We start from the raw sequence: 20,594 nt of genomic DNA, 5'->3' as shown, positions 1-20,594 counted from the left end.
TATTCAATGTAACATCACTGAATGGTTCAGATATAAGTACACAAGGCACTAAGCACCAGGAACTTGGAACCTCATTGCCTTTGTATGTGGGGCTTGGAAGCAGACTGGGACAGAGCAGCTCACTGAGTAAATGATGGGTGTGGAGCTTTGTATGAAATCTTGGGACTTCGGACTACCTTTGGAAAGGCATATACTGATTGGGGATAGTTGGTCGAGTTGTGGATAATGAGGAACAATATCAATGGGCGCAGCAGTATATAGACCAACTGGAAAGATGGGCAGAAAAACGACAAATTGAATTTATTCCATGCAAGTGTGAGGTGAAGTATTTTAAGTGTCGAAATGCAAGAGGAAAGTATACTGCATGCCAGTCTATGACTCCCTTAACATAGGAACACAAGGGTATAAGGTGGTAAAGATGGCATATAGCACAGTTGGAAGTTTTGTTGCAGTTGTACAAAAGTTCAGTTTGGCTGCACTGGGAATCCTGTGTGCAGTTCTCATCGCCACACTACAGGAAGGATGTGGACGCTTTGCTGAGTGTACAAAAGGGTGTACCAGAATGTTGTCTGATGAGCGTGTGCAGAGATTAGACAGTCTTAGATTGTATTTGCCAGGGTGTCAGAGGCTGAGGGGCAACCTGGTACAAGTACATAAAATTAATACAGTCATGGATAGCGCAGATAGTCCGAATCTGTTTCCGTATGTAGAAGCATCAACTACAAGGATGCACAGTTTTAAGGTGAGAAACAGAAAGTTTCAAAACGATGTTTGAGGCAAGCTTTTTTTCAGAGTAAATGGAAGGTACCCGGAGAGGTGGTAGAAGGAAAAATATGGGCAAGGTTTTACAATGGCATTTAGACAGACACATGAACAGGTGGAGAATAGAGGGATATGGACCATGCACAGGCCGTTGGTATCAGTCTATAATGGCATCATGGTCGGCACAGCCATGGTGAGCCAAACACCCTACTTCTGTGCTCTACTGTTCAATTTACTTACTTCCCAGCATCTACGCTGGCAAAGCCCCTTCGAATCCTGGAATTTTCATAAAATTCCTCTCTCATTCTTCTAACCTTTAATGAGTTCGACCTCAGTTTACTCCAGAGCAAAGTGAGAACTGCAGAACTGCAAATCAGAATCGAGTGTGTGTTGCTGGGAAAGCACAGCAGGTGCAGGAGTATCCGTTAGCAGGAGAATCGATATTTCAGGTATAAGCTATTCATCAGGAATTTACTCCTCCCTTTCTCATTAGAAAATCCCTCCGTTCCCAGGATCATCTGAGATAACCTTCTCTGGACTTTCACCAATGCAAGAATATTTTTCATGAAGACACGAATACTATTCATCATATTGTAAGTGTTGTCTGTTTCATAATTTGCTGATTCAAAATCTCTCTATTTTTGGATTAAATTCCCTCATAACGAATGTCAGCGTTTGACTAGCCTACGCTATTAACCACTGAACGTGTAAGTTATCTTTTTCTGATTGATACACAGGATTCCCAAAACCCTTTGTGCTGTCAGTCTGAAACCAAATGGTGTTAGCCTGACCTTAAGTCAGGAATGGGGTGGAATGTAATATGAAGGATAAGACAATAAACAATAACTGGACCCTTAGAAACAATGGGAGACACGTGATTTATTAAGAGGGAAATATTCTTGATGAATCTGTAGAATTTCATCTTTGGTGTGGCTATACATGGCAGAATAGATAAGGATGCGAGAAAGGAGTAGTGGTGGAGATATGGATTTTTGAAATTTCAAAGCCTTTTGACAAATTTCAATCAAAGCAAAAAGAATTACGAGGCAGAGAATTAGGCCCCTTAAAGATCAAAGAAGACATTTATGTGTGAAAACACTATTTATGAGTAGAATCTGAGACAAATATTTAACATCACAATTTACTGTTGAGAAAGAGATGGAAAATTGGGGAAATTTATTGTCATGTCTTCATATAAAAGAAAGTGCTGGAGGTCTTAAATGACATAAAGGTATATAAGCCCTCAGGACCTAGCAAGGTGTATCCCAGGACACTGCAAGAAGCTGGGGAATACTGTGTGGTGTCCCTGCAAGGATCGTTGTATCATCGATAGCCATAGTGAGATGCTGGAAGACTGGAAGGCGGCTAATGTTGTTCCATCAATTAAGGGCTGCAAGGAAATGCCAGGAAACTAGATAAGCCATTGCAGGTGATGCTAAGGGATATGACCTGCATGCATTTGGAAAGGACAGACTAAATAGGGACAGTCAATATGGACTTGTGCATGAGAAACCATGTGTCAAAAACTTGCTTGAGACGTTTGAGGAAGTGGCCAAGTGTATGATGATTGTGGAGTGGTGGCCATTGTCTACATGGACCTTAGCGTGGCCTTCGACATGTTTTCACATGGGAGGCTCATTAAAATTGTTAGAATAAACAGGATTAGTGAGAGCTTGCCAACGGAATACAACACTGGCTTGACGGTAGGACACAGAGCATGGTGGGAAAGTGTTGATGATCTGACTGGAAGTTTGTGATCAGTGGTGTGCTGTGAGGCTCAGTGCTGGGTTCACTGTTGTGCATCATTTATATGAACACTTTGGATGAGAATATAGAAGTCATTGTTAGTAGGCTTTTACTGTGACACTGAAATGGTATAATGGACAGTGGAGAAGGTTATCGAAGAGCACGATGGGACCTTGATCAGCTGACCCAGTGAGCCGCAGAATAGCAGTGGAGATTAATTTCGATAAATGCGAGGTGTTTCATTTTTGTAAGACAAACCAGAGCAGAACTTAAACAGTCAATGGTAGGATACTGGATCGTGTTGACAGACAACGAGGCTTCGGGTGCAGGTGCACATTTTCTTGAAAGCGACATCACAGGTAGCCAGAGTGGTGATTAAAGCATTTGGCATGCTTGACTTCATTGCTCAGAGAATTGAGAGTACGAGTTGAAACATCATCTTGTGGTCATACAGGATATTGGTGAGGCCACCATAACTGCATTGTTGATCATCAGGAAAAACTTATGTCTTTTATGGAAGGACATATGATATTCCTACCTGTTCTAGTCTATATGTGACTTCAGACCGACAGGAATGTGGCTGGCTCTGAGCAGCCTCCAATCATTTTAAAGTAAGTAATTTATGTTGTTACAGACCATGAGACATTTACTGCATGAATGAATAAGAAAAAGTGCATATTTCGCTCCCTAACTCTGCAAACGTCTACTGCTGCAGCAAATCGTACTGGCTTTGCAACACGATTCATGCCCTGGCCATTCTCGGTAACACTCTTAACACCTCGAGCTCCTTCATCTCTCCCTTTTCCTGTCATCACATAAAACACTGACATTCTTTCCTCTTCCTACTGCACCCCTCCTTCGAGGAAACTCCTTACGATATATTTAACGTTATCTTGCAATTTTTTGCCACCTTTTGTCTGTGTCTATATAGAGAGCCTTTTTCCAGGTTTTCTTCTGGTCTTCTATGCCTCTTTTAATCGCAGCAAATCCTTGATGTCGTGGTTGAGGCATAGCTGTTATTTTCCAACATTTGACCGCCCTGAAACAACTTCTCTCTGGTGATTACATCGCATTTATCTCCGTGTCACAAGGCCATCTGTCTTACTGCAGTTACTTGTCCATTCAAAAACATTTATGTTTTCAGCACAATTTCCAGTCACAAACCTATTCGTGGATGTACAGTTTGAGTTAAACTCTGATCCTACCTGTTCCTTTCGGCTTGTCTTCAGCTTCACTCCCATGCTTTTCTGATGCTCTATCTTTTGTATTTGGACGTGGAAAGCTCCTTTCACCTGAAACCTGTCCCTGCAACCTCTCTATTATTTTAAAGCCGCGTCTGTAAACCTGCTGACACGATTGGCCTGGACACTGGTCCCAGCACATTTCCAGTGAGTATTTATTCACTCATGGGTGGTCTCTAGCTGGCCAGCATTTTATTGCTAATACCTCCCTCAGGAAGCTCCTTCAACTTGTGCAGTGCTCCCGATCTGTGCATCATTCTCCAGCCGCCCCCATTGCTGTTCCTGTCTCTGTTAGTTCTTCCAGACTTCACAGCCTCCCTCAAGATAAAACCTCAAGACGTTAAGCCTTCCTATACCCCTAAATATCTTCATTAAATATCCCTGTTAGTTCTTTTAATTTGAAAAATCGATCTTTATCTCTGTAAATTGCAACGTTCCATAAAACACTGGCAGTCTCTGTAAACCACCCCGTACCTACAAACAGGAAGTACAGAACCTGTTGGAGAGTGTCGAAGTATAAAGGGTTCCGAAACCAGAAGGAAGTTACAATTTAAATCATGGATTTTCCTGTTCGGATCATGGGAATTTTATGCAAAATGTTTTGTATCTGCAAATGCACAATTATGGGATCTTGCTGAGATGATCTTTGAAGCTCATTAATGGAATGGATGAGCACAGCTTCAGAATCCCAAGCTGTGAGATGTGAGTTTTGACGTGAATCTGTTCACCTATTCTGCCTGTGTGCCAGACACTGTGGTAGAAGGCATTGGTAGAAGGCATTGGCATTGGCTGCTGTGGTAGAAGGCATTGTCCGTGCATCTGGTGACCTCCTGATCAGCATGGCTTACCAGAGATCACCTCATCAAAGCCTTCATTTGCAATTTTTGACCTGACTTTTCAGTGGAAGATTTGCAAAAATCAAAAATTGGTCTCCAGTAGGAAGAATGAAAACTTTTGCATTGACCTTGGTCCATGTATTCTGCTTTTTTTCTGCAGTGCCATTAATACGATTGAATAATTGGGACATCTGGGTGCATATTTTGTTTCATTCGCAGAACTAGTCATTATTTGAATTGAATACCACATACCTTAAGACCCCTGCTCAGTGACAGTCATCCTGGACAGTCTGTAACAGTGTAACTAGCTATCCGATGGTGTCTCACCGACTGGCTCAGAGGTCATTACACTGGGCTCTGAGCACCAGGACCTGAGAAACCTCATGCTGTTTGTATTTGAGGCTTTGCACCAGACTGTGTGAGAGCAGCTCACTGAGTAAATGACAGATATGGATTGTGGAGTCTTCCTGCTCTTTGAGAACCTGTGCCAAGGATTACCTCCTTCTCATTCAGTCAGCGTGTTCCATTCTCCAGTCCCTGCAGTACATTCTCACTGTAACCCGCTTCAGCTGCTGAATATCACACCACCACACAACCACCTCCATCCTTTACAACCCGGCCATGATCTGTTACCTCCTGCAGTCCCAAATGACCTCGCCGTTTGTTACCTCTTCAAATTACTGTGAGCTGTGTAAAAACAAATGTGAAGTAGTAATGGATCATTCAGAACAACGAACCTCACCTTCTATGTCTTGCATTGGAGACTTCCTTGTCACTCCTTTTCAAACTGCTGTTCTTCTGTTAGTACAATTATCGTTCTCTATCTCCAGACCTCCTAATCCTCCTGATCGAAGTAAGGTTGATTTTCTCTTGCATTAATTGTAAATGCTGTCGCATTCTGCAACCCCTCAATGCATCCTGTCCCAGTAACCTCCTCAAGTACTACAGGTCACTGTCTTTGCAATATCTTCCAGCATCTACAACCCTTTCGATTTCTGCAGCCTCGTCCAGAGCAGCACTCCACATCTCTGCATACCTGATTGGACTGCTGCAAACCTGCTTTCCAAGCCATCGCTAACTCGTTGAACCCCTGCAGCCCTACAAACATACCTACAATTCTCCCTAGTTTTGTGAATTGATCCAGCTCAATTAAAATTTCCCAACTCAGTAAACACCAACAGCTCCAACCAGAACCCCATTTGTGTGACCTCAATCTCTTACAGCCCTCCCTATCTCTATAAACTCTTGCATCTATCTCCATCTACCATCTATCATGTAATCTCCACTCCCTACAACCGCCCACATCTCTGTAACACCTCAGTCCTAACAACCTAGTACATCTGTGTGACGTGTTTCATCCCTTCATCCCACTTCATTTCGAACCAACTTCAGTGATCTTTAACTTCACCATGTCTGTACCATCCTCCAGTCTCTACAACCTTCTCTTTCTCTCTCAGATATTCTTGTGCAGACAATCCTCCCTATCTGTGTAAATCCTACCTGCTACAAGTACACTCCCTGTCTGTGTAAATGCCTCTTGTCCCTTTGATCCATGCTTTCTGGGTAGCTCCCTCCAGACCCGACAGTTAATGCTCTGTATCGAACCTCCTTCAGGCCTGTACATTCTCACTCCCTCATGTTATGCAGCTTGTATTGTCCACCCTTTCCCCTGTAATATTTCCGAAGTGCAATACCTATCCTTCAGCGTACAACATTCTCGATTTTCCGAAAAGGCCTGTCTGCACGCCACTCACCACCCCAAAACCCTGATCAACCGCTAACTGTCTCCACCCCAGTCAACAATAATTAACTCTGCAACATCCTTTTGTCTCTGAATTAATCCCTATCTCTGTAACCACTGCCCATCTTTTCAACCCCACTCTCACTGGAAATGTCCATGCATTTAGAACAAGGCGGATGGAATGTCAGCACAAACAGAAATGAACAGGTGCAGAAATGGGGCTACACAAATGCCCAGTCTGGAAATTGAGCTTTGTGGACAGCAAACCCTAATAATATGGAATCTGTTGTTTAGTTTGTTATAGCTAAGAGCATGAGATGTAGGGAAGGTAGAAGGCCATTTGGCACATAGAGTCTGCTCCACCATTCAATGGAGAAGACGCACAATCCATATGACAATCAGATATCACATTACAATTAGGCCATTCGGTCCATCGAATCTACTCCACCGTTTGATTATGGCTGATGCATATCTCAACCCCAATCTCTTGCCTTTTCTGCAAAACGTTTGGTCCCCTTACTCATCAAGCTGCTTTCTATCTCTGTTTGCAATGCAATCTCAGTGACTTGGCGTCCACAGCCCTCTTCGGCAATGATTTCCACAAAATCAGTACCCTGTGGCTGAAGAAATTTCTCCACGTCTCAGTTCTAATGGGTCGTCGTTTTTCTCTGAGACTCCGTCCTTGTGCCCTAGCCTCTCCTACGAGTGGAAAGATCATCCCCCCATCCATTCCATTCAGGTCCCTCAGAATTTTGTAAGATTGAATGAGATCCCGCCTCATTCTTCTATAATACATCGAGTACAGACGCGCAGTCTTCAACCGCACCTCATATGACAAGCATCACATCCATAGCATCTTTGTTCTAAACGTCCTCTCTACAACAAAGAAGGTCAGAACATCCTTCATGAGGTACGCAGCCCAAAACAACTCACAATATTCCAAACGAATTCTGACCAGGGCCTGAAAGAGGCTCTGCAGTATATTTCTGCTCTTGTTTGCTAATCCTCTTGGACTGAATGCCTGAAGAAATGTTTACCTTAAGATAATCCAGAACTAGGTTTCCCAAGTCACTTTGTGCTTTAGATCTTACCCCATTTAGAAATTAGTCAGCTCCTGTATTATTTCGACCAAAGTACATAAAATCATAATTTCCAACATTATATTCCATATTCACTTCTTTTGCCCACTTTCTGAGCTTAGCATTCTGCGGCCTTCCATCTTCCTCACACTACCTGTCCCTCCAAGTATCTTTATAGATGACATAAACTTAGCGACAACGCCCTCATCTCTTCCGTACAGACTATTAATGGTCCCAACACTGACCCCTGCGGAACTCCACCTGTCTCCAGCTGCTATCCTGAGAAAGATCCTTTTATACACACTCTCTGTCTTCTCCATTAACAAATCTTTATCTGTGCCAAGCATGTGATTATGAAAGCGAAATTCTACTTCACAAAACATGTTGGATATGTTTTTATTACACTGGTTGTAGACAGCAGAGTAAATAAAAGAGGTGGAATGGTTTATTTGGATGTTTAGAAACCTTTCAACAAGGTTTCACTGAAGAGGTAGAGAAGCAAAATTGGCATTTGAGGGATTGAAGGGAATATACCGGCATGGATTAAGAATTCCTTATAAAACACAAAATTAAGTGGGAATAAATGGATTTACTGCTCCACCACTATTCACAAATTGGATCAATGAATTAAATATATGAACAAAATCTAATATTTACATCTTTGTTGGTGACACACCACCAGATGGGAATGTGTGTTGTGGGGGAAAGCAAAGGGGGCATGAACAGTCCGTGAGGTTCCCTTTTAAAAAAATGGAACCTGGCCATTATGCCGAGGCCATTATTTATTTCCCATCTGTAATTGCCTGGAGAAGGTGATTAGATTAGATTAGATTACTTACAGTGTGGAAACAGGCCCTTCAGCCCAACAAGTCCACACCGCCCCGCCGAAGCGTAACCCACCCATACCCCTACATCTACATCTACCCCTTACCTAACACTACGGGCAATTTAGCATGGCCAATTCACCTGACCTGCACATTTTGGGACTGTGGGAGGAAACCGGAGCACCCGGAGGAAACCCACGCAGACACGGGGAGAACGTGCAAACTCCACACAGTCAGTCGCCTGAGGCGGGAATTGAACCCGGGTCTCGGCGCTGTGAGGCAGCAGTGCTAACCACTGTGCCACCATGCCGCCCAAAAAATGTGTGATGGTGAGCTGCATTCCAGACGCACTGCAATCCTTTGGTTGTAGGGACATAAACAGTGCTACTACGATGGAGCGTGGCTTGGAGGGGACTTTGGAAACTCTGGTGTTCCCGTGCACCTGGAACTCCTGTCCTTCCAGGTTATAGATGCTCCGTGTTTGTGAAGTACTGTTGAAAGAACCGTCCTGAATGACCTCAGTGCTACATGCCGATATTTTATATATTCATGGATTCATTCATGGGAGATGAGAATTGCATGGCTGAGCCAGCATTCATTACTGATTTTTGAGTTGTCCCTGAGACGTTGCCGCCTTTTTGAGCCACTGCACCATCCGTTTGAACTTTTGGTATCTGTAGCTCCAGCAGGCGCTACAATAATCCTGATGGCTGTAACTGCATACAGACAATGCAGCTCTCCCTTTTACATGTGACATCCTCCTCTACCTACAACTCTTATCGATCCACACAATGTCTCATCTCCTCCCTTCCCATCTGCGCTACTGATCACTGACATCACCTCAAATTTAAATTCCTGTTGCTGATTCCTTCTTCTCAATGTGTCCTCACACAATGCCCTGGAGCACTCTTGTAACCTTTCAACCAATTGCAGCACATGGTCCCTTCCCTAAGTTGCTATGGATTGCAGTGGGTGGATGTATTCAATGAGGCTGATAAATAGATCAGTCACTTATCAACTCGTGAACATCTCTACAGTGCTCCCTAAATATTTACTCACTTCAGACACCACAAGTATCTTAACTCTGTAACATCCATCAGTCTCCACTATCTCTCATGTTCCCTGTCATTTTACATTGTGATCAAGTCTTCATATCTCCGTACCAAGGTCACTAAAAAGCCCTGCAGACCAAAAAAAAAGCTCTCACTTGTCTAACCACTTCCAGCACCACACTCCACCATCTACCTATTCTCTTTGCTGCCTTCGGTGCCTGAAATTCTCCCTGAATCTTCCAGAAACTCCTTCAGGACATGCAGCTCTCCCTACCTCTACAAATAATTTATTCCGTTCGCAACAATGCTCACATTCAAAGTAACACTGTCCTCTTTTAGCCTCTTCCTCTTTTCCATTGGCTTCCAGGTACAAGGGCGATCCTGTGAGGGAGCAGTGCGGAATGGAACGTTATAAATCTCAGCTGAGGCTTGAGGCCGACCATTACCTGTGAGTCAAAAAGGCAGAGAAGCTGAAGCTGAGCAGCACATAGCGGGAAAACAAAAATCAACAGCGTTGATCGAGGCCTTCAGTGACTTGGAGTTGAAGAAAGCAGCAGAACAGGAGGCTCGACATTTGTAGCGAGTCATAGAGAGAATAGGTAATTAGTTATGGAGCGATTGTTCAGTCTGTTAGTAACTTGTTCATTATTAGAGTTAAAATCGCAGAACGCCAACACTGTTGAAATCGGTTCTTCGACCCAACAAAGCCATAGCAACCCTACAAAGGAGTAATCCACCTAGATGCATTCCTGTACCCTATTAAAATATGACTACCCTTGCCTAATTCAACTAATCTACGTATCCGAGAACACTATGATCTGAGGGCGGAATCAAACTGCGCTCCCTGACGCTGTGAGTTAGCACTGCTACTCACTGAGCCACTGTGCCGCACCAAGGTGGAGCAATAGTTGCTTGTTAATTACAAATTTGGTGAAAGAAATTCATTTCATTTAACCACCCCTTTATAACAAACAGGGGCATGAAAAGATGGGTTTTATCACTTGTCACACTTCTTTACCAGATTACGAGGTGAGGACCTCTTCTCTGCATGCATAGGTTTTAATGATTAAATGAATGTTGACGTCCACTTTATAATGTTGTAGAGATGTCCAAGTTTGTCAGGTGAATGGACAGATATTGGTATGTGGGGCATAGAAGGGAAAATGTGTCTGTTCGATTGCATTGGCGGTATGGATGGAAAAGCAGTGTATTATTGAATGGAGAGAGTGCAGAGCTGAGGCACAGGGGAATCAGGCATCTGGATCACAAAGACAATGCGCAGATATCGTACAACATAGAACATAGAAAAATGCAGCGCAGAACAGCTCCTTCGGCCCTGGATGTTGCGCTGACCTGTGGACTATTGTCAGCTCTTCCCCCCACACTATCCTACCATCATCCATGTGTTTATCCAATGATTGTTTACATCTCTCTAATGTATCTGCATTATCAAGATTGGCAGGAATAGCATTACACACCCTTACCACTCTCTGAGTAAAGAACCTGCCTCTTAAATCTATCACCCCTCAATTTGTAGTTATACCCCCTCGTACAAGCTGATGTCATCATCCTCGTAAAAAATATTTTAACTGCCTACCCTATCTAATTTTCTGATTATCTTGTGTGTCTGTATCAAATCCCCTACTAGCCTTCTTTTTTCTAACGAGAACAGACCCAAGTCTCTTAGCCTTTCCTCATGAGACCTTCCCTACAGACCAGACAACATCCTCCAGTAAATCTCCTCTGAACCTTTTCCACTGCTGCCACATCCTTCCCGGGATATAGCAACCAGAACTGTACACAATAGTCCAAATATGGCCGGATTAGCCTTTTGCATAATTGCAACATGACATTGCGGTTCCTTAACTCAATCCCTCTCTGAATGAAATCTAACACACCGTATGCCTTCTTAACAGCACTATCAACCTGGGAAGCAACTGTCAGGGATCTATGTACATGGACTCCATGATCACGCTGCACATTCACACTACCAAGAATCTTCCCATTGCCTTCCTATTCTTCCCAAAGTGCACCGCCTCACATTTAGCTGCATTGAACTCCATTTGCCACCTCTGAGCACAATTCTGCAGTTTATCCAAGTCCCCCTGCAACCTCTAATTTTCTTCCAAACTATCTACGACTCCACCGAGTTTCGTGTCATCTGCAAGCTTACTAATCCATTCACCTATGCCTGCGTCTAAGACATGTATAAAAATGACAAATAGCAGTTGTCCCAAAAGAAATCCTTGGGGCAGACCACTAGTAACCGTACTATCGGCTGAATACTTTACATCAACCACCAGTCTCTGCCGTCTTTCAGAACGCAAGTTTCTAATCCAAACTGCTATATCATTCTGAATTCCATGTATCTGCATTTTCACCAACAGCCTACCATGTGGAAACTTATCAAAGGCTTTACTGAAGTCTACGTATACCACGTCAATTGCCCTAGCCTCATCTAGATGCTTGGTCATCTTCTCAACAAACTCAATGAGTTTTATGAGACACGACCTGCTCTTGACTATCTGAAAGCAAATTGTTGCTGGCTACGTGACTGTAAACCTTATCTCTCATAATCCTTCCCAAAACCTTTCCTACAACAGAAGTAAGACTCACTGGTCTATAATTAATTGAGTCATATCTACTTCCCGTCTTGAACAAGGTTACAACATTTGAAAACCTCCAGTCCTCTGGAACTAAACCTGTAGACAATGATGTAAGCAGATGGACTTTCTTAAAAATAACAAATGTAAATGTTTTCATTTAATTACATTAATTTCCTGAATGAAACATCAACGCATTTTTATTTTATGACTCTACATTATGAGTCAATGATTTTAACACCACACACTGTCTTTCCATCTGACCGATTCTGCACAGAGAAAATGTGCTCCTTCATGAGGTGATTGTGTGACGATCAGGTGACAATCACCTGATGAAGGAGCGTCGCTCCGAAAGCTAGTGTGCTTCCAATTAAACCCGTTGGACTATAACCTGGTGTGGTGTGACTTTTTACTTTGTACACCCCAGTCCAATACCGGCATCTCCAAATCATGACGACTATAGACACCACTAACCGCTGGCTTAAAGTGGAGAGGATCTACAAGAAGATTGCACATATCGAAATGACAATCACCTGATGAAGGAGCGTCGCCCCGAAAGCCAGTGTGCTTCCACTTAAACCTGTAGGACTATAATCTGGTGTCGTGTGATTTTTAACTTTGTAACCCCGACAATCACCTTCCTATGGCTTTTAAAGCTACATTCTCCCCAGCCCCACAGCCACCCATTTATCTTTCAGCACCTTTCCGTCCACCCCCTCATTCCTGACGAAGTAACATATACCCACAACGTTGAATCCCCTGCTCCTCTGATGCTGCCTGACCGGCTGTGCTTGTCTAGTGCTTTGAGTTTGACCACCTGCACCTGCAGTCCTCATTTTCTCCTGGAGAAGGATTTTGACAGTTTAAGAGAGTGGCCAAAGAACTGGGAGATGGAGTACAACGTGCGGAAGTGTGAGGTCATGCACTTTGTTTGGAAAATAGAGGCATGGACTATTTTTTAAAGTGGGGAGTAAGTTCAGAAGTCTGAAGTGCAAAGAGACTTGGGAGTTCTAGTCCAGGAGTCTCTCAAGGTAAACCTGCAGGTTGCCAGTAGTTAGGAAGGAAAATACAATGATGGCATTTATTTCAAGAGGACATGAATATAAAAGCAGAGATGTACTTCTGAGGTTATACAAGGCTCAGGTCGGGTCTCCTTCGGACTATTGTGCGCAGTTTGTGCTCCATTCCCATAAGGATGTACTAGCCCTGGAGCGTGTTCAGAGGAGATTCATGAGAATGGTGCCGTGAATGAAAAGCTTGAGAAACGAAGAATATTTGAGTTCTCTGGGTGTATATTTGATGTTCAGCAGGATGTGTGGGGATCCAATTGAAAATTAAAGAGCAGTGAATGAGTGGAAAACCTGGAAAGAGTGGATGTTGGGATGAAGTTTCCAATGGTAGGAGAGGCTCAGAGACAAGGTAACAAAGTAAAGGGAAGACTTTTTAGAACAAAGATTGGGAGAAAGTTCTTCTGCCAGAGAGTGGTGACTCTATGGAATTCATTGCCACAGAAGCCTGTGGGGGGCAGGCCATTGAATATATTTAAGACTGTGATAGATAGGTTTAAACATAGAACATGTAAATGCACAGCGTGGGAAAGACCCTTTAGCCCACGATGTGGCCCCGAGGATTAATCATAATTTAACATAAAGTAATTGAACCTCTGCACCCCTCAATTCACTGCTATCCTTGTGCATGTCCAACAGTCGCTTAGATGTTTTTCATGTCTCTACTTCCACCACCACCGCAGGGAGCACATTCCATGCATTCACAACTCTATGCAGAAGAAGCTTCCTCTGACATCCCTTCTATCCTTTTCTCCTAATGTCTTAAAACTATGATGTCAATCCTGTCCTGGGGGAAAATCCTGTCCTGGGGCTATTGACTCTATTCCATTCCTCTCCTTAAGTTGTATCCCTCGAAGAGGCCACCTCTCTTCCTGCTTCTCTCCAGACAGAAATGTATGAGCTTAGTCAAGTTCTCTTCATAAGGCGAGCCATCCAGTCCACGCAGCATCCTGGTAAACCATGCAGCATCCTGGTAACTCCGTCAATAAAAACACCATATGCTTTCTTAACAACTCAATCTATTTGTGTGGAAACTTTGACGGATCTATGTACTTGAACACCAAGATCCCTCTGTTCCTCCACATTTCCAAGAATCCTATCTTTAATCCTGAATTCAGCATTCGAGTTCGAAATTCCAAGATGCATCACTTTGCATTTATACAGGTTGGATTGCATTTGCCATTGATTCTCGATCGTAAACGGGATCAAGGGGTACATGGAGAAAGCGGAAGAATGGGGTTGAGAAGCGTAACAACCATGACTGAATGGCGGAGCGGACTCGACGGGATGAATGACCATATGTCAACTCCTATGACTTCCGGTCTTCCTTTCGTTATAAAATAAACCTAGCAAAGTACTATTTACCAATTACTAACTGATATGCGAGGTGAAACAGCTTGTTCTCAATCTCCATAATCCTTTCTTTCCAGCACAGATTTATATCTCCATATCCTCCCCACTCCCCTATCCTGCCCAGTACCACCATTATTATATCAATCTCCTCCTCAGCCTCAGTGCAACTTCTGAACAAGCTATAATTTGTGGCTTCGTTGAATCCCGATAAAGCTGTTTCAACTCCCTTCTAACATTGTGTCCATTACAAAATAATCGCACTTGAGATGGTTAACATTTTCTCTGTGCAGAATCGGTCAGATGGAAAGACAGTATGTGGTGTTAAAGTCATTGACTCATAATGTAGAGTCATAAAATAAAAATGCGTTGATGTTTCATTCAGGAAATTGATGTAATTAAATGAAAACATTTACATTTGTTATTTTTAAGAAAGTCCATCTGCTTACCTCACGTCCTTTGGAGAAGGCACGGAGTCATCCTTCCCTGGTCAGGACTCTGTGTGACTGCAAACACACAGCAATATGTTTTAATCTTTATGATCCTGTGGAACAGCTGAACCAGCCACTCGTTTGAAGATTGGTATAACATGCTGACCTGACCAGGACTGCACTCATCCCATGAAAGAAGAAACAAAGTGAAGATAGCTCCCTTCTTCTGCCTGTTTCCCGTATTCTTACAGCTCATTTCCATTCAGGTAGATGAACATTCCCGATTTCAGGTGAATTCTATCTCATTGAAAGTCTTGCCGAGAGTGGTGCAAATATCCATATGCACCTCTTATACTAGCTGTATTGATGCTGATGAACAGATGAAAGGAACTTGTAAATTCCACGTAAAACGTAAGGCATAGAGAAAGAATGGGTCCTTCCGCCACAAGCAAGAAATGGAGACAGAAAAGTGAGGGAAAAGAATTGTTGCGATCAATCCTGAGAGTGTTATTGAGGCAGTAGTTGAGGTATTGTGGACAGATTTTCTCTCATTTATAAGGAATTACCTCCTCACCACAGAGTGAAAAAGTGTTTCGCCCGCCTAATTCTTGGGGTGATGGTGCAATGAAGACTGAATGAAAGTTAGTCTGTAGCGATGTGAGAGAATAAGAGGTGACTGCATTGAACCATGATGGGGATGGATATTTGTTCTACACAGACACTGAAAACTCATAAATTCCATGGCTTGTTTTTTTCCTCGTTTTACATGATTTTGCATAGTTTAAGTGCCTCTGAGGACATTCCCCCCACCACTACCACACCCAATTCCACATGCCGATTGAGAGAGAGAGGTTCAGGCTTTGAACAAACTCTCCCCACATTAATACAGGACAGTTAGTACATGAGGCTGCACTGAATATCATATTATCCACAATCCCCACAGCAGCCACAATACATTCACTGTAAAACAGTTAGCTATTACCACCAGTTTCTGACCTCCGCGGAGAACTTGGTTCTGTCTTCTCGGAGGAGGAAGATGCATCTTTGAGACTTGACACAAAAAAAGGCTTCCCTCCTCACGGCCAGCAAACCAGATTAAAGTATAATGTGTTCCATAATAAAAAGTTGCCAAGATTAACATCACAGAACCCTGTATCAGTGCAGTATCTGCTTCATTGGTTGTCATGTTTGGGCATCAATTACATTCCCCTGTACCTGTATAAGACCTCGAGTGGTTGAATGACCTCTTCCTGGTCCCATCAAACAGGTTCAAGTGCCTGATTTGGCCTTACCAATTCCTATTTGAAAGTCAGATGCAGTGAAACGATTCATCATCCCCTGTAACAGACAGGAGGAATGAATGTTCAGTCACTCTTCCTGTTCAGTAGTCTCAATGGTCTGAATCACTTCCTCATATTTATGTGTAACCAGCTTGAGATGCTGAATGAAGTCCTCCTTCAAACGTTGAAAAGCACGGTGTCTGGAAGTGCTGTTACATGAATGTTACCGACACTTTAATAGCGCAAGCCTATGTGTTGTCTTGGACTTGTTGCACATGGACATAGACAACTTGAGGAACTGAGTGGGGACAAATTGTTCTGAACATTGTGTTATCTTCAGTGAACATTCTCACTTCTAATCTTATGATGGGGAAAGACATTGATGAAGCAACTGAAGATCTTTCAGTCGTTGAAGCTATCCGGAAGATATCCCACTGAGATGGCACGGGACTTGTAGTATTGACTGCCATCAACCACAAACATCTTCTTTTGTGTTATGGATGACCATAATCAGAGGACAGATTGCGCCTGATTCCGTTTAAATTTAATTCAGCTAGCGTTCCTTGATACCATTCTCAGTGAAGACCTACCTTGATATCAGTATGTGAAACTTACCTGAGCCCCTGTGTTCACCTCATTTGAACATGTCATTAGGTTATTGTGTATGTTTGGGGAGTGTTTTCTACTCACAGAGGGCATGTCAGGAATTATAAATTCCACAAAGTTCAGGGAGCAAGATCAATGAAAGTATTATTAAAGAGGAGTTCAATGGATTTTTGAACTGTCAGGAAGTTGAGGGGTGTGAATAACGTGGCACAAAAGAGGAGTTACTACCAATAGTAGATCAGACATGATCGCATACAATGGCTGAAATATGTTTTCATCTTCTGTAATTGGAAAGTTAATGGTTGTAACTTTATTGAATGTTCTGTTATTGAATGTCGCAGTCAGAGAGAGCAAAGCATTTTTGACTAATTTTTGGGTGAGGTATGGGGGGTGAATTCACAGTGAATCTGGGGCGACAGCATGACCAACAAGTGAAGTACAAGTTGCAGGGCGACACTCTGCAAAGACACCAGATGTGTCTTACGATCTCAACCTAGATTTCCCAATAACATTTTACAACACACACCAAACCCTGTGTGCCAGACTTGAGAGACTGAATGATATCCTATGTTACTGCATATCAGATATTTAGAGCACGTGGCTTCCATCTACTCCCGTGCAGGAGTTTTGAGGGGCTGAATAGATCATAGAAAAATTTGAGTGAGGAGCAGGTGTGGATCATTACCCACTTCGTCACTGCTCTACTCGTCACTTCGTCACTAAGATCATGGCTGATCTAGTTGTGGTCTCAGCAAGTCATTCCTGTACGTGCACCATTTGCCTTTGTTCCTTTGTTTGTTAAATTTTTAAGAGACACAACTTTCAATAAATGCAAGCATCCAGGCACCACAAACTTCTGGAGATGGGAATTCCCTCTTGAACATCCTTTTCAGAATTTCTATTTTGCTTTCCACCAAATGTTGCAGTGTCACTGATTCCTTTTGCAGCCCCACACCTCCACTGATTACCATGAATGCGTAACTTAGTGATAATTGTCACAATGCAAGTCCTCTGTTTTCCTGAAGTTGTTCCTTGCCTCAAGGGTACACTCTTATTGATTTTATTTCGGTGATATAATAAACCAGACCGGGATCTGATCAGTTTGATTTGGTACAAAGATTAAAGAGTACTGAGAGGCTTTTTTGTTTATATGTAAATAGATGAAACTTTAGGACAAATTACTCATGTTTTCGAAGTGACCTGGATAAGGAAATGGGAGTGGTCAGTTCTCTAGCTGAGCAGTTCAGTCCGGAACTGGTTGGGAGTTCTACAGTGAGCTGTGTGAAATCTCTCTGTCTTCCTGTCTTTCTCCCTCTGTCTCTCTCTTTCTCTCTCTTTCTGACTTCTAACGTCAAGCTGTAAGCATGTGTTCCATAAGTACTGGTTTTTGAGGGTGTTTGCTCATTGGGTCTGTTATGTATATTAGGAACAGTATAATTAGGTCGAGCTTGGATAGACTGAGTTCCGTAGAGTACTGGATTAGTGGTGCTGGAAGAGCACAGCAGTTCAGGCAGCATCCAACGAGCAGCGAAATCAACGTTTCGGGCAAAAGCCCTTTATCAGGAATAAAGGCAGTGAGCCTGAAGCATGGAGAGATAAGCTAGAGGCTCCTCTAGCTTATCTCTCCATGCTTCAGGCTCACTGCCTTTATTCCTGATGAAGGGCTTTTGCCTGAAACGTTGATTTCGCTGCTCGTTGGATGCTGCCTGAACTGCTGTGCTCTTCCAGCACCACTAATCCAGTATTTGATTTTCAGCATCTGCAGTCATTGTTTTTACCTGAGTTCTGTAGAGGTTCTTTATTCTGTTCTTTGTGTTTCATTCTGTACTCTTGTGAATATTTTAGTCTGTTTTTAACCTGTTAGTCAACCGCGCTAACTTACGGTAATTTTCAATGTACAATGAACGAATAAAGTACAAATTTATGGACTGGGCTGCCCGCTTAAGAACGTTTTGAGTGGTCTGGCCTAGTCTGTAACAATAGATAATTATATAAGTGATAGGCTGTGTCATTTTCCAGAAAAATGTGGGACAATCATACACACATTCACACACGAACACACACATTTTAAGGCAAAACACAAAAATGGAAGTTTTCCAGAGAATCATAACACTTGAACTCGTAACAAATGTAAAAATGAAAGAATGTCACAAATGTTATTCTATCACCTGAAGTTGTTCTGCTCACACAAACTATTGGCAATGGAATTTCTCTCCAGAATGGTTGGATTTGGTTGAATTCCCTTTGCGTCAGGAAGTCGAAAGATTCCAATGAGTCTGCCATCAGACATCGAGAAGTGTGGTGCTGGAAAAACACAGCAGGCCAGGCAGTATCGGAGGAGCAGGAGAATCGACATTTCGGGCATAAGCCCTTCTTCAGGACTGATGCTGGTGTGCCAAGAGGCCAAGGTAGTGGGAGAGAATTTAGGGGAGAGGCTCTGGGAATACGAGAGGTGGAAGGAGTTGAGGGTGGAAGGTCAGAGAAGGGGGTGGTGCAGAGACTTGGGGAAGAAGATTGCATGTCACGAAGGCAGTGCTAAATTCATGGATTGGGACTGAGATAAGATAGGGGAAGGGGAAATGAGGAAGCTGGAGAAATCAACATTAATCCCGTGTGGTTGGAGGGTTCCCAGATGGAAGATGAGGTGCTCTTCCTCCAGGTGTGGTGCGGCCAGGTTCTGGCGATTGAGGAGGCCAAGGACCTGCATGTCCTTGGCGGAGTGGGAGGGGGAGTGAAATTATTCAACCACGGGCTGGTTGGGTTGGCTGGTAGGTGTTCCATGAAACTTTCCACAAGTAGGCGGACGGTCTCCCCAATGTAGATGAGACCACATAGGGTGTAGCAGATACAGTAAATGATGTGTGTGGAGGTGCAGGTGAGTTTGCTACGTATATGGAAGCATCCATTGGGGCCTTGGAGGGAGGTGAAGGGGAGGTGTGGGCGCAAGTTTTGCACTTCCTGTGGTTGCAGGGGAAGGTGCCAGGAGTGGAGGTTGGGTTGGTTGGGCATTTGGACCTGACAAGGGAGTCGCAGAGGGAGTGGTCTCTCCAAATCGCTGATAGGGGTAGGGAAGGAAATATATCCCTGGTGGTGAGGTCTGTTTGGAAGTGGCAGAAATGATGGAGCATGATACAGTGTTTCCCGAGGTTTATGGGGTGGAAAGTGAGGACCAGTGGGGTTCTGTCATATTGGCGATTGGACGGGGGGGGGGGGGGGGGGTGGTTCAAGGGTGGAGGTGCGGGAAGTGGAGGAAATGTGGTGGAGAGCATCTCGACCACGTCGGAGGGAAATTTTGGTCTTTGAAGAAGGAGGCCATTTGGGTTGTTCGGTAGTGAAATTGGTCCTCCTGGGAGCAGATGAGGTGGAAGTGAAGGAATTGGGAATATGGGATGGCGTTTTTAGAGGGGACAGGGAGGGAGGAGGTGTAATTGAGGTAGCTGTGGGAGTCGGTCGGCCTCTCACCTCCCTCCAAGGCCCCAATGGATCTTTCCATATCCATCACAAATTCACCTGCACCTCCATACACATCATTTACTGTAGCCGCTGCACCCGATGTGGTCTCCTCTACAATGGCGAGACAGGCAACCTACTTGTGGAACGTTTCAGGGAACACATCTTGGACACCCGCACCAACCAATACAACTGCCCCATGGCTGAATACTTCAACTCCCCCTCCCACTCCGCCAAGGACATGCAGGTCCTTGGCCTCCTTTATTGCCAGACCCTGGCCACACGATGCCTGGAGGAAGAGCGCCTCATCTTCCGCCTAGGAAACCTCATACCATACGGGATGAATGTAGATTTCTCCAGCTTCCTCATTTCCCCTACCCCCACCTTATCTCAGTCCCAAACCCGGATTCAGCGCCGCCCTGTTGACCTGTAATCTTCTTCCTGATCTCTCCGCCGCCGCCCTCACCCTCACTTCCTTCCAACTATTGTATTCTCAGCGCCATCCCCCAAATTCGCTCCCCCCCTA

The sequence above is a fragment of the Chiloscyllium punctatum genome, chromosome 12, assembly GCF_047496795.1.
Source record: "Chiloscyllium punctatum isolate Juve2018m chromosome 12, sChiPun1.3, whole genome shotgun sequence".
In the NCBI taxonomy this organism is placed as follows: Eukaryota; Metazoa; Chordata; class Chondrichthyes; order Orectolobiformes; family Hemiscylliidae; genus Chiloscyllium; species Chiloscyllium punctatum.
The sequence above is the reverse complement of the archived record's forward strand: the minus strand, read 5'-3'. Positions refer to the sequence as shown.